The following is a 16,056-nucleotide window of genomic DNA, read 5'->3' on the forward strand; positions in this document are numbered from 1 at the left end:
TATTCTTGGCACAGTACAATGGCAGGATCAAGAACTGTTGTGGCCATCCCAATCTTCATTTGGAGTGAATAGACCAGCACAACCTAGACTAAATTTTGCTTTGAAAGGCCACCAATTCCACGCATGGAATATTCTAACACCCTCTACCCCTGGACTTTGCAGTTGACAAAGGCAGTATAAAGCCCTGGGCTTCATTCCCAATCGGATTTCACCTAGGTACTGTTGGGGTGCGAAAATGGTCTCAGTGCCCCTCAGCTGGAGGGCAAAAAAAAAATCAGCAATACAATTTCCACTATTATTTGAATATTGTTGAAGAGAAATATGATGAAGACTTTCATCTTGCACTCATCAGGACAAACACAAGAATGGCAAATTTCAAACAATCACAAATATTTATACTATAGGAGAAAAGGGTGCTGATTGGTTGGCAAGTCAACTACGATTCGCCTGTTGTTTTCTCCACAGCAACATCTCACCTTTCTTGTGTTTGTCCTGATGAGTGCAAGATTAAAAAAATTCTGACGTCTCTCATTTCAGCAATATTCAAGTTCTGTACTACCGAGCGACTATATAACTATTATTTACTTATTAGATATGGTAGCATTAATCAGCTTTTGCAGACAGTTTGACACTTAGTTACGAGCCAAAACAGGATTTTCAATAGACAGTAAATAAAAATAAACCACTTTAAACAGGTTTCAGAAGCTAAATTCAGACAGCATAAAAGCAAGCCATCTACAATGCTGCTTTTGTCTGCACTAGAACGCTACTTTGGGCTGCATTAGAGTGCTTCAGTTGGAGTTTGGTAAGAGAGGGAGTTCGCTGAAGAGGGCAGGACATGATCCTTTCAATTCTTAGCTTTCCTCAGTAAGAAGAGCCTATTTGGTAAGTAGGACCTGGCAAGTATTTCTTCTGTCCTTAATATTCTCTAAGATAGAAGTAGTAAAGGGAGTAATTTAAGGATAAGTCATAGCAGGGCATCTCAGACAAGTGGAATGCTCCTCCTGTGCAACATGGGAAATCAGAGACACTTCCAGTGCCCAGGGCAATCATGTGTGCAGGAAGTCTCTCCAGCTGCAGGTACTCGAAATCAGTGTTTCGGAGCTGGAGCTGTGCTTGGAGTTACTGCAGAGCATCCACAAGAATGATATCTTCATGGATAGCATATACAGTGAGATGGTCACACCGCAGGCAGAGAGTGTACAGGCAGAAAAGGAATGGGTGACCACCAGACATAGTAAAAGCACTAGGCAGGTAATGCAGGAGTCCCCTGGGTCCATCTCCCTCTCCAACAGATTTCTCGTTTTGGATACTGCTGGAGCGATGGTTTCTCAGGGGAATGCAGCAAGAGTCAAGTCAGTGGCAAACGACTGGCTCAGATGCACAGAGGAGGGGTGGGGGGGGGGGGGGAGAAAGAGTGGGAGAGCAATAGTGATAGGGGATTCTATTGTAGCCGCAGACGTGACATCATGATGGAATGTTGCTGCCCTGGTGCCAGGGTCAAGGATGTCACTGAGCGGCTGTAAGGCATTCTGAAGGGGGAGGGTGAACAGCCAGAGGTCATGGTCCAAATTGGTACCAACGACATAGATAAAAAGAGGGATGAGGCTCTGAAAGCAGAATATAGGGAGCTAGGAAATAAATTAAAAAGCAGGACCTCAAAGGTAGTAATCTCAGGATTACTCCCAGTGCCACATGCTAGCGAGATCGGGAATAGGTTAGATGAATGTGTGGCTGGAGAGATGGCGTAGGAGGGAGGGATTTAGATTCCTGAGACATTGGGACCGATTCTGGGGAAGATGGGACCTGTACAAGCTGGACGGGTTGCACCCCAGCAGGACCGGGACCAATATCCTCGCAGAGGTATTCGCTAGTACTGTGGGGGTGGGGGTTTAAACTAGAGGTAGGGGATGGAAACCTGAGCGGGGAGACACAAGAGAGGGAAACAAAGATAGGAATGAAAGACAGAAAAGTAGAAAGTGGAAAGCAGAGGAAACAAAGGCGAGCAGCAATACAGCCATAGTACAAAAAATGTGCAAAAATGTTAAGACGACAAGTCGAAAGGTACTGTATCTGAATTTATACGGAGCATTCGCAATAAGGCAGATGAATTAACAGCGCAAATAGAAGTAAACAGGTACGATATGATTGCAGTTATGGAGACATGGCTGCAGGGTGACCAAGGCTAGGAACTGAGTACCCAAGGGGACTCGATAGAAGGGACAGGCAAAAAGGAAAAGGAGGCGGCATGGCGTTGTTAGTTATGGATGAAATCAGTGCGATAGTGAGAGGGGATTATGGCTCAGAAAAACTAGATGTAGAGTTAGTCTGGGTGGAGCTAAGAAGCAATACGGGGCAGAAGACATCAGTAGGCCTCCAAACGGGAGGTAGGGAGCGGCATTAAACAGGAAATTAGAAACAAGGGTGCTACAGTGATCATGGGTGACTTTAATTTACATGTAGACTGGGCAAACCAAATTAGTAATAATATTGTGGCGGATGAATTCCTGGAGTGTGTACGAGATGGTTTTATTGACCAGTATATCGAGGAATCAGCTAGGGAACAGGCTATCCTAGATGTGGTATTGTGCAATGAGGAGGTTAATTAATAATCTTGTTCTGTGGGGTCCTTTAGGGAACAGTGACCATTATATGATAGAATTCTTCATTAGGATGGAAAGTGAAGTAGTCCGATCTGAAACTAGGGTCCTAAATCTTAAAGGAAACTACAAAGGTATGAGGCGTGAGTTAGCTGAGATAGGCTGGGGAATTTTGTTAAAAGGCATGTTGGTGGGCAGGCAATAGTTAAGGGATAAATGTATGCATTGCAACAGTTATACATTCCTTTCTGGTGCGAAAACACAACAGGAAAAGTGGCCCAACCATGGCTAACAAAAGAAATTAAGGATAGAGGAGTCGTATAAAGTTGCTAGAAAAATTAGCAAGCCTGAGGATTGGGAGCAGTTTAGAATTCAGCAAAGGAGGACCAAGAGATTTATTAAGAGGGGAAAAATAGAGTATGAGTGTAAACATGCAAGGAACATAAAAGCGGACAGTAAAAGCCTCTATAAGTATGTAAAAAGAAAAAGATTAGTGAAGACAAATGTAGGTCTCTTACAGCCTGAAACAGGAGAATTTATAATAGAGAACAAGGAAATGGCAGAGCAATTGAACAGCTCCTTTCATTCCGTCTTCATAGAGGAAGACACAAATAACTTTCAGAAACACTAGGGAACCAAGGGTCGAGTGAGAAGGAGGAATTGAAGGAAATTAGTATTACTAAAACAATAATGCTGGAGAAATTAATGGGACTGAAAGCTGATAAATCCCCAGGGCCCAGTAATCTACATCCCAGGGTACTAAAGGAGGTGACGATGAAAATAGTGGATGCGTTGTTTGTCATCTTCCAAAATTCTATAGATTCTGGAACAGTCCCAGCAGATTGGAGGGTGGGAAATGTAGCCCCACTATTTAAAAAAGGAGGGAGAAAACAGCAAATTAAAGACCAGTTAGCCTAACATCAGTAGTAGGGAAAATGCTAGAGTCTATGAAAAGGATGTGATAACAGGACACTTAGAAAATATCAATGGGATTCGACAAAGTCAACATGGATTTGTGAAAGGGAAATCACGTTTGACAAACCTACTGGAGTTTTTTTTGAGGATGCAACTAACAGAATAGTTAAGGGGGAATCAGTGGATGAGGTGTATTTGGATTTTCAGAAAGCTTTTGATAAAGTCCCACATAAGAGGTTAGAGTGCAAAATTCAAGCACATGGGATTGGCAATAATATACTGGCATGGATTGAGAATTGGTTAGCAGACAGGAAACAGGGAGTAGGAATGAATGGGTTTTTTTCGGAATGGCAGCTGGTGACTAGTGGGATAGCGCAGGTCAGTGCTTGGGGCCCCAGCTATTCACAATATATATCAATGATTTGGATGAGAGAATCAAATGTAATATTTCTAAGTTTGCCGACGACATGAAACTTGGTGGGAATGTGAACAATGAGGAGATTGTTAAGAGGCTTCAAGGCAATTTGAGTGAATGAACAAATACATGGCAGATGCAGTGTAACGTGGATAAGTATGAAGTTATCCACTTCAGTAGGAAAACCGAATGGCAGAGTATTATTTAAATGGTGATAGATTGGGAAATGTTGGTGTACAAGGGGACTTGGGTGTCCTTGTACACCAATCACTGAAAGCAAGCATGCAGGTGCAGCAAGCAGTTAAGACGACAAATGGTATGTTGGCCTTCATTGCGAGAGGACTTGAGTACAGGAGCAAGGATGTCTTACTACAGCTGTACAGGGTCTTAGTGAGACCACACCTGGAGTAATATGTACAGTTTTGGTCTCCTTGCCTAAGAAAGGATATACTTGCCATAGAGGGAATACAGCGAAGGTCCACCAGACTGATTCCTGAGATGGCAGAATTGTTTTTTGAGGAGAGATTGGGCCGACTAGGTCTGTATTCACTGGAGTTAAGAAGAATGAGGGGGGATCTCATTGAAACATATAAAATTCAGACAGGGAGGGATAGACTAGATGCAAAGATGATGTTTCCCCTGGCTGGAAGGTCTAGAACAAGGGGTCACAGTCTCGGGATATGGGGTAGACCATTTAGGACTGAGATGAGGAGAAACTTCTTCACTTGGAGGGTGGTGAACCTGTGGAATTCTCTACCATAGAAGGTTGTGGATGCCAAATCACTGAATGTATTTAAGGAGGAAATTGATGGATTTCTGGACTCTAAAGGCATCAAGGGGTATGGGGATAGTGCAGGAGTACAGTGTTAAGATAGACGATCAGCCATGATCATACTGCAGAGCAGGCTTGATGGGCCAAATGAGCTACTCCTGCTCCTATTTTCTATGTTTCTATGTTTAAACAAATAAAGCATTATAAATTATTCTGCAACTGTGTCACAAATAATCCTCATCATCCAGAGTCAGAAAACACATTTTGAAGGTACAGTATTGAAACACAGCATTACAGTCCACCAGGTATCAGAGAATTTGGACACAGCATTAAAAGCCAGGTAATTCAGGGTTGACAGTAAATTGCAAGGCCATGTAGACTGGGCTCCAAACATTTGGATGTCCAAGAAACATCATCACAATCCTGCCTGTTTTTTTTCTGGTACAACACAATGTTTACTCTATACTTACTGCGAATGTTTGCATGTTGCAGGGAAACTCTGAGAAATAACAAATCATGGGTTTTAACAATTACTAGACACCAACAGAGTTTGTAGGCTGGTCTTGATCTAGGGAATAGTTAAGACTTTCATTCCTCCTACAGTCTCTCTCCTTCTCATGCATCAGATCAGTTCCCAGTACAGTCTTTATAGTTAAGACTTGAGCTAATTAGGTGTTGTGATCTCTGCTCAACAAATGCATCCAGCTGTCCTACTCTTTTCATCAAAAGTCAACTTCCCGGTGAGATTAGGGCATCCCAAAATACTCTCTCAAAATTTCTAAATTCACTCTTGGTGAATATGCTATTCTCTTCCTTTTTCTCTGGGCGACCCTTTGCTTTCCTTCCTTGATTGTACATCAAAACCTTTTGAGTAACACTGACCCCAGTCAGGAACTTTGAGCCGAGCATATACTGGAGATTTTCCTCAGTGTGGTCTGCTGCTATTTTCTTCCAATACTCCTCCAGCGCTGACTTCACTATTTTGTCCTTGTCAGTTGCTTTGCTGTTCTTCTTCCCTTGTCCCTAAATTCTCTCTAATTGCTTCTTTATTCCTTTCTTGTTTGTATTAACCAGACGCAGACAGTCAGCACCACATAAATGGCCTTCTTTCTGCCCTGCCCTTTACCTGAAACTCTCACATCTCCATTCATGAGATCCAACCTCTTCCTGATCAGTGCTGCCGACATCGCTGCCAGGACCCACCACAATCCGAGCCACTTTAGAAGCCACTCCAAGCCACAGCTGGCCTGTTACTCCACTAATTAAGAGAGGTGGCCAGAGAATTATAGAGCTGCTGGCCTAAACCTGTTGTCAGGAAATCACTGGAATCTAGTGCGACTGGACACCTCGAAAACGTTCAGCTGATCAGAGCATGCCAGCATAGATTTGTAAAGGGTAGAGCAAGCCTGATGAACCTGATAGCATTTTGTGAGAAAGAAGGCATAAGCATGGGGGGGGGGGGGGGGGGGCAAAAGCACGAGGGGGGGAAAGAGTTAGAGAGGGCACAAGCTCGTGGTGGGGGGGAGAGACAGAGAGTGCAAGGGAGTAACGGTAATGAACAATTCTATCATTTTATGGTCACTCTTCCCCAAGTGACCCCACACAACAGGGTTGTTAATTAATCCTTTCTCATTGCACAATACCCAGTCTAGGATAGCCTGCTCTCTGGTTGGTTCCTCACTATATTGGTCTAAAAGAACCATCACGTACACACTCCAGGAAATCCTCCTCCACAGTATTATTGCTAGTTTGGTTCGTCCAATCTATATTTAAAGTTACCCATGATTACAGTTGTACCCTTATTGCATGAGTCTCTAGTTTCCTATTTAATGCCTTCTCTTACATCTCCATTGTCCTACCACCACCCAATACATGACTGAAGTTATGAACAGTCCCAAGGCGGCAAGAACAGCGTGTATTCACCTCAAAGCCATGGAAGAAGTGAAGCTCGCCAGATGCATGCCACAAAGAACCGGAAACGTGAATCTGGTCTTAATGGGATAGGGCACAGACAAAAGAGCTTAAGATCAGCTGGGTTTTTTTTCTTTCACAGGACGTGGGCATCGCTGGCTGGGACAGCCTTTATTGCCTATCCATAATTGTCCTTGAAGGTAGTGGTGAGCTGCTTTCTTGAACAGCTACAGTCCATGTGGTGTAGGTGCACCCATAGTGCTGTTAGGAAGGTAGTTCCAGGATTTTGATCCAGCGACAGTGAAGGAACGGGGCTATATTTCCAAGTCAGGATGGTGAGTGACTTGGAGGGGAACTTCCAGATGGTGGTGTTCCCATGTGTCTGCTGCCCTTATCCTTCTAGATGGTAGTGGTTGTGGGTTTGGAAGGTGCTGTTGAAGGAGCCTTGGCATGTTACTGCAGTACATCTTGTAGATGATACACACTGTTGTCACTATGTGTCGGTGGTGGAGGGAGTGAATGTTTGTGGATGTGGTGCCAATCAAGTGGGCTGCTTTGTCCTGGATGGTGTCAAGCTTCGAGTGTTGTGGGAGCTGTACTCATCCAGGCAAGCGGGGAGTATTCCATCACACTCCTGACTTGTGCCTTCTAGATGGTGGACAGGCTTTGGGGAGTCAGGAAGTGAGTTACTCTCCACAGGATTCCCAGCCTCTGACCTGCTCTTGTAGCCACAGTATTTATATGGCTAGTCCAGTTCTGTTTCTGTTCAATGGTAACCCCCAGGATGAACTGAGCTCAGCAGGACCTTGAGCTCTTCTTCCATCACCTTCACCTCCATGCTCATTTCTTTGTCCAGGAGTCTTCCCCTGACACTGGAGCCCCTTTTACCAGTCACCACTGTTCTCCCTTCACGCAGACCTCTCCTTCTGGTCTTTTTTAATTGAGAACCACTGGCAATGACATCGGCCATCTCAATTTTTCTTATCCCCTCACTCACTCTTAACCTATGAACTCACTGCACACCTTTCCCTCAACTCCAACATTAACATTGTTATCAAACCAACTGACAAGGGGTGTGCTGTTGTTGTCTGGTGTACCAACCCCTACCAAGCAAAAGTTCAACACACTCTCTGACACTACCTCCTACCTCCACCTAGGACATTACGCACCCACCGAACATCAAGCCATTGTTTCCAGGCAGAGATGTTCCCCCCCAACTCCCCCCCTTCACCACCATAGACTCACCAACCCCAAACCTTCTTCCCAAGATCCACAAACAAGACCATTCTGTTCGAACTAGCATTTCAGCCTGCACCTGCCCACTGAACTCATTTCTTATCTTCACTAATTTTCCTCCACCTACATCTGTAACTCTTCTGATACCCTATCTTCTTTTGACAATTTCTTGGCCCTAACAATCTCCTCTTCACCATGGATGCCCAATCTCTCTAAACTTCCATCAGGATGTCCTGAGGGCTCTCCACTTCTTCATTGAATGGAGACCCAAACAGTTTCCATCGGTCGCCACCCTCCTCCCCCTGGCTGAACCTGTTCTCTCATTGAACAAGTTTCTTTTAACTTATCTCTCTTCTTCCAAATGAAAGATTGTTATGGGTACTCGCACAGGTCCTAGCTATTGACTTTTTGTGGGATATGTGGAACATTCTTTACTCTGGTCCTACTTGGGCCCCCTCCTCAACTCTTTTGCCGGTACATTAATGACCATTTAAGTGTGGTGCCTGGTGTAAGGTGTCGGGCGCAGTTTGGGAGAAACACAGGAACGAGGAGGAGTAGGCCATTTGGCCCTTCAAGCCTGCTTCGTCATTCAATATCATGGCTGATCCTCTATCTCAATGCCATATTCCCACTTTCTCTCCATACCCCTTGATGCCCCTAATATCCAAAAATTTATCAATTTCTTTCTTGAATACACCCGGCCTCCACAGCCTTCTATGGTAGAGAATTCCACAGGTTGACCACCCTCTGAAGAAATCTTTCCTCATCTCTGCCCTAAATGGCCTGCCCTGTATCCTGAGACTGTGGCCCCTGGTTCTAGACCCCCCCAACCTGGGGAAACATCCTGCCTGCATCTGGTCTGTCTAGCCCTGTTATAATTTTATATGTTTCAATCAGATCCCCTCTCATTCTTCTAAACTCTAGTGAATACAGGCCCAGTAGAACCAATCTCTTCTCATACGACAGCCCTGCCATCCCCAGTATCAGCCTAGTGAACCTTCACTGCACTCCCCCTATGGCAAGTATATCCTTTCTTAGGTAGGGAGGCCAAAACTGCATGCAATATTCCAGGTGTGGTCTCACCAGGGCCCTGTATAACTGCAGTAAGACATCACTACTTCTGAACTCAAATCCTCTTGCAATGAAGGCCAACATACCATTTGCCTTCCTAGTTGCTTGCTGCACCTGCCTGTTTACTTTCACTGACTGGTATACAAGGATACCCAGATCCCTTTGTACATCCATATTTCACCATTTAAATAATACTCTGCCTTTGTTTTTCACACCAAAGCATATAACTTCACATTTATCCATGTTATACTGCATCTGCCATGTGTTTGCCCACACACACACAACTTGTCTAAATTGCCCTGAAGCCTCCTTGCATCCTCCTCACAGCTCCGCCCGGTTTTGTGTCATCAGCAAACTTGGAAATATTGCATTTGGTTCCCTCATCCGTATCATTTATGTATATCGTGAATAGCTGGGGCCCAAGTACTGATCCCTGCAGTATACCACTAGTCACTGCCTGCCATCCGGAAAAAGACCCATTTATTCCCACTCCCTGTTTCCAGTCTGTCAACCAATTCTCAACCCATGCCAGTGTATTACCTCCCCATCCATGTGCTTTAATTTTGCCCACTAGCCTCTTATGTGGGACTTTATCAAAAGCCTTCTTGAAATTCAAATACACCACATCCACTGGTTCTCCCCTATCTATTCTACTAGATACATCCTCAAAAAACTCCAGTAGATTAGTTAAGCATGATTTTCCTTTCATAAACAAATGCTGACTTTGTCTAATCCCATTAATGCTTTCCAAGACAAAAACAAAAATACCTGGAAAAACTCAACAGGTCTTACAGCATCTGCGGAGAGGAACACAGTTAACGTTTCGAGTCCGTATGACTCTTCAACAGAACTAAGGAAAAACAGAAAAGAGGTGAAACATAAGCTGGTTTAAGGGGGGGTGGTGGGACAAGTAGAGCTGGATAGAGGGCCAGTGATAGGTGGAGATAACCAAAAGATGTCATAGTCAAAAGGACAAAGAGGTGTTGAAGCTGGTGATATTATCTAAGGAATGTGATAATAAAGGTACAGTTAGCCCTAGTGGGAATGGGGTGGGGAGAAGGGATCCAAATAGGCTAAAAGGCAAAAATAAAACAATGCATGGAAATACATTTAAAAATAATGGAAATAGGTGGGAAAAGAAAAATATATATAAATTATTAGAAAAAATGGGGATCGGAAAGGGGTTGGGGATGGAGGAGAGAATTCATGATCTAAAATTGTTGAACTCAATATTCAGTCCGGAAGACTGTAAAGTGCCTAGTCGGAAGATGAGGTGCTGTTCCTCCAGTTTGCGTTGAGCTTCACTGGAACATTGCAGCAGGCCAAGGACGGACATGTGGGCATGAGAGCAGGGTGGAGTGTTGAAATGGCAAGCGACAGGGTCATGCTTGCGGACAGACCGAAGGTGTTCCGCAAAGCGGTCACCCAGTCTGCATTTGGTCTCTCCAATGTAGAGGAAACCGCATTGGGAGCAGCAAATGCAGTAGACTAAATTGAGGGAAGTGCAAGTGAAATGCTGCTTCACTTGAAAGGAGTGTTTGGGCCCTTGGACGGTGAGGAGAGGGGAAGTAAAGGGGCAGGTGTTGCACCTTCTGCGGTTGCAAGGGAAGGTGCCGTGGGAGGGGGTTGAGGTGTAGGGAGTGATGTAGGAGCGGACAGGGTGTCACGGAGGGAATGATCCCTGTGGAATGCCACCGGGGGGGGGGTGAAGTGTAGATGTGTTTGGTGGTGGCATCATGCTGGAGTTGGCGGAAATGGCAGAGGATGATCCTTTGAATGCAGAGGCTGGTGGGGTGATAAGTGAGGACAAGGGGGACCCTATCATGGTTCTGGGAGAGAGAGGAAGGTGTGAGGGCGGATGCGCGGGAGATGGGCCGGACACGGTTGAGGGCCCTGTCAACCACCATGGGTGGAAAACCTCAGTTAAGGAAGAAGGAAGGCATGTCAGAGGAACTGTTTTTGAAAGTGGCATCATCAGAACGGATGCGACGGAGGTGATGGAACTGAGAGAATGGGATGGACTCCTTACAGGAAGCGGGGTGTGAGGAGGTGTAGTCGAGGTAGCTGTGGGAGTCGGTAGGCTTGTAATGAATATTGGTGGACAGTCTATCACCAGAAATTGAGACAGAGAGATCAAGGAAGGGAAGGGAAGTGTCAGAGATGGACCATGTGAAAATGATGGAGGGGTGGAAATTGGGAGCAAAATTAATAAATTTTTCCAGGTCCAGATGAGAGCATGAAGCAGCACTGAAGCAATCATCGATGTACCGGAGAAAAAGTTGTGGGAGGGGGCCGGAGTAGGACTGGAACAAGGAATGTTCCACATACCCCATAAAGAGACAGTCATAACTGGGGCCCATGCAGGTACCCATAGCCACAGCTTTTATTTGGAGGAAGTGAGAGGAGTTTAAGGAGAAATTGTTCAGTGTGGGAACAAGTTCAGCCAGACGGAGGAGAGTAGTGGTGGATGGGGATTGTTCGGGCCTCTGTTCGAGGAAGAAACGGAGAGCGATCAGATCATCCAGGGGATGGAGGTGTAAAGGGATTGGAAGTCCATGGTGAAGAGGAGGCGGTTGGGGCCAGGGAACTGGAAATTGTTGATATGATGTAGGGTGTCAGAGGATTCACGGATGTAGGTGGGAAGGGACTGGACAAGGGGAGAGATAATGGAGTCAAGATAGCAAGAAATAAGTTCCGTGGGGCAGGAACAGGCTGACACAATTGGTCTGCCAGGACAGTCCTGTTTGTGGATTTTAGGTAGGAGGTAGAAGCAGGCTGTCCGAGGTTGGGAGACTATGAGGTTGGAAGCTGTGGAAGGAAGATCTCCAGAGGAGATGAGGTCAGTAACAGTCCTGGAAACAATGGCTTGATGTTCGGTGGGGTCATGGTCCATGGGGAGGTAGGAGGAAGCGTCTGCGAGTTGACGCTCAGCCTCTGGGAGGTAGAGGTCAGTGCGCCAGAATGCTTTCCAAGTGTTCTATTACCGCGTCTTTCATAATAGATTCTAGCATTTTCTCCACTACTGATGTTAGGCTAACTTTTCTGTAACTCTGTCTTTTCTCTCCCTCCTTTTTTAAATAGTGGAGTTACATTTGCTACCCTCCAATCTGTAGGAACTGCTTCAGAGTCTATGTAATTTTGGAAGACCACCAATGCATCCAATGTTTCCAGGGCCACTTCCTTTAGTACTCTAGGATGTAGATTATCAGGCCCTGGGGATTTTTCAGCCTTTAACCCTATTAATTTCTCTAGCACCATTTTTTTACAAACACTAATTTTTTTCAATTCCTCCATCTCACTAGACTATTGGCTCCCTAACATTTCTGGGAAATTATCTGTGTCCTCTTTTGTGAAGATAGAACCAAAATGTGTGTTCAATTCTTCTGCCATTTCTTTGTTCCCCATTATAATTTCCCCCGTTTCTGACTGTAAGGGACCTATATTTGTCTTCATGAATCTTTTTCTCTTCACATATTTATAGAAGCTTTTACAGTCAGTTTTTATGTTCCCTGCAAGTTTGCTCTCATACTCCATTTTCCCCTTCTTGATCAATCCTTTTGTCCGCTTTTGCTGAATTCTAAACTGCTCCCAATCCTCAGGCTTGCTGCTTTTTCTGGCAATTTTATATGTCTCCTCTTTGGATCTAATACTATCCCTAATTTCTATTGTAAGCCATGGTTCAGCCACCTTTCTTTCTTTATTTTTGCGCCAGACAGGATTGAATAATTGTTGTAATTCATGCATACGTTCCTGAAATATTAGCCAATGCCTATCCACCATGAGCCCTTTTAGTAAAGTTCCCCAATCCATCATTGCCAACTCACGCCTCATGCCCCCATAGTTCCCTTTATTTAGATTCAGGACCCTAGTTTCTGATTCAATTTCAGCTTTTCCCCAAGGGACCCCACACAACAAGATTGTTAATTAATCCTCTCTCATTGCACAATACCCAGTCTAGGATAAGCTACTCTCAGTTGGTTCCTCACCGTATTGGTTTAAAAAAACCATCACCTACATACTCCAGGAAATCTTCCTCTACAGTATTATTACTAGTTAGGTTTGTCCAATCTATATGTAGATTAAAGTCACCCATGACTACAGTTGTCCCCTTTTTGCATGCATCTCTAATTTCCTGTTTAATGCCTTCTCTTACATCTCCATTACTGTTTGGGGACCTATAGACAACCCCACCAATGTTTTATGCACCTTGGTGTTTCTTATCTCCACCCAAACAGATTCCACATGATTTTCTGAGCCAATATCCTTCCTCACTATTGCATTGATTTCCTCCTTTACTAACGGTGCTACCCCGACCTCCTTTCCCTACTTGTCTGTCCTGCCTAAATATTGAATACCCCTGGATGTGCAGTTCCCATCCTCGGTCATCATGCAGCCATGTCTCTGTAATTGCAACTATATCATAACCATTTATATCTATTTGCGCCGTTAATTCATCTGCCTTATTGCGAATGCTCCGCGCATTAAGACACAATGCCTTTAGACTTGTCTTTTTAACCTTGTTCGTCATCTTGGCTTCATTCTGCACTATGCCCCTATTTGTTTTTCACCCTTGTTTTTTCTGCCTCCCACTTTTGCTTCTTACTTTTCGAGCTTTCATTTCTATCCTTGTTTCTCCCTCCTCTGTCCCCCTGCTCAGGTTCCCACCTCCCTGCCATTCTAGTTTAAACTCTCTCCGACAGTACTAGCAAACACCACCCCACCCCCCGGAGGACACTGGTCCTGGTCCTGCCCAGGGGCAACCTGTCCAGTTTGTACTGGTCCCACCTTCCCCAGGGCTGGTCCCAATGTCCGAGGAATCTGAATCCCTCCCCGCTACACCATATCTTCAGCTACGTATTCATCTGATATATCCTGTTATTTCTACTCTCGCTAACACGTGACATTGATAATAATCCTGAGGTTACCACCTTTGAGGTCCTACTTTTTAATTTACATCCTAATTCCCTATATTCAGCTTGTAGGACCTCATCCCTTTTCTTACTTATGTCATTGGTACCAATATGTACCATGACCACTGACTGTTCACCCTCCCCCTTCAGAATGCCCTGCAGCCTCTCTGTGACATCCTTGACCCTGGCACCAGGAGGCAACATAACATCCTTGAGTCTCTTTTGCGGCTGTAGAAACACCTGTCTGTTCCCCTTACTATTGAATCCCCTATCACTACAGCCCTGCCACTCTTCTTCCTCCCCTCTTGTGCAGCAGAACCACCTGTGGTGTCATGGACTTGACTCCTGCTGCCTTCCCCTGAGAAGTCATCTCCCCCAACAGTATCCTAAACGGTATATCTGTTAGAGAGGGCGACGGCCACAGGGGACTCCTGCACTACCTGCGTTCCCCTACTCTGCCTGGTGGTCACCCATCCCCTTTACCAGTGGTGTGACCACCTCACTGAACATGCTGTCCACGATAATCTCAGCATCGCAGATGCTCCACAGCGCATCTACCCGCAGCTCCAGCTCCAAAATGCGGTTAGCCAGTAGCTGCAGCTGGACACACTTCCCACACACATGGTCGCCAGGAACACTTTCAGTGTCCCTGACTTCCCACATAGCATAGGAGGAGCATATCACAGGTGCAAGCTCTGCTGCCATGACTTCCCTTTGGATTAAGCTCATTAGTTGCTCCTTTTAAAGAATACTAATTACGCTAGGGGCTTTATTCCACTCCAAACACTCCCACTACAGTCCAAAGTCCTCACCTTATTTTGTTTAAGCTAATGGACTGCAGCAATTTAATTAGTAGAAAAAGTAGAAGTCTTCACCTGACCCTGCTTACCAATCAGCTGCCTTCCCTGCGTCGCGTCACTTTTTCAATCGTGACATCACCTCAAACTCCACCGCCTGAAGGTCCAGAGGGTACACCTCTCCTCTCCGGTCTCGGCTTCTGTTTTTCACCCCTCTTTATACTGCTCTCGCTGGCTTCTCCTCTCCGGTCTCGGCTTCTGTTTCTCACCCCTCTTTATATTGCTCTCGCTGACCTCTCCTCTCCAGTCTCGGCTTCTGTTTTTCACCCCTCTTTATACTGCTCTCGCTGACCTCTCCTCTCCGGTCTCGGCTTCTGTTTTTCACACCCCTCTTTATACTGCTCTCGCTGGCCTCTCCTCTCCGGTCTCGGCTTCTGATTTTCACCCCTCTTGAAACTGCTCTCGCTGACCTCTCCTCTCCGGTCTCGGCTTCTGTTTTTCACCCCTCTTTATACTGCTCTCGCTGACCTCTCCTCTACGGTCTCGGCTTCTGTTTTTCACCCCTCTTTATACTGCTCTCGCTGGCCTCTCCTCTCCAGTCTCGGCTTCTGTTTCTCACCCCTCTTTATACTGCTCTCGCTGACCTCTCCTCTCCGGTCTCAGCTTCTGTTTTTCACCCCTCTTTATACTGCTCTCGCTGACCTCTCCTCTCCAGTCTCGGCTTCTGTTTTTCACCCCTCTTTATACTGCTCTCGCTGACCTCTCCTCTCCGGTCTCAGCTTCTGTTTTTCACCCCTCTTTATACTGCTCTCGCTGACCTCTCCTCTCCGGTCTCAGCTTCTGTTTCTCACCCCTCTTTATACTGCTCTCACTGACCTCTCCTCTCCGGTCTCAGCTTCTGTTTTTCACCCCTCTTTATACTGCTCTCGCTGACCTCTCCTCTCCGGTCTCAGCTTCTGTTTCTCACCCCTCTTTATACTGCTCTCGCTGGCCTGGCCTCTCCTCTCCAGTCTCGGCTTCTGTTTCTCACCCCTCTTTATACTGCTCTCGCTGGCCTCTCCTCTCCGGTCTCGGCTTCTGTTTTTCACCCCTCTTTATACTGCTCTCGCTGACCTCTCCTCTCCGGTCTCGGCTTCTGTTTTTCACCCCTCATTGTACTGCTCTCGCTGACCTCTCCTCTCCGGTCTCGGCTTCTGTTTTTCACCCCTCTTTATACTGCTCTCGCTGACCTCTCCTCTCCGGTCTCGGCTTCTGTTTTTCACCCCTCTTTATACTGCTCTCGCTGGCCTCTCCTCTCCGGTCTCAGCTTCTGTTTTTCACCCCTCTTTATACTGCTCTCGCTGGCCTCTCCTCTCCGGTTTCAGCTTCTGTTTTTCACACCCCTCTTTATACTGCTCTCGCTGGCCTCTCCTCTCCAGTTTCGGCTTCT

General features: G+C 45.8%; 1 protein-coding gene across 1 annotated transcript in view; it reads right to left on the reverse strand.

The window, feature by feature from the left end:
* The window catches only part of LOC144696324 (lysine-specific demethylase 7A-like), a 59,677-nt gene that overhangs the window by 38,335 nt on the left and 5,286 nt on the right, over window positions 1-16,056 (reverse strand). The window lies entirely within an intron of this gene.

Source organism: Cetorhinus maximus, chromosome 22, assembly GCF_964194155.1.
Source record: "Cetorhinus maximus chromosome 22, sCetMax3.hap1.1, whole genome shotgun sequence".
Classification (NCBI taxonomy): domain Eukaryota; kingdom Metazoa; phylum Chordata; class Chondrichthyes; order Lamniformes; family Cetorhinidae; genus Cetorhinus; species Cetorhinus maximus.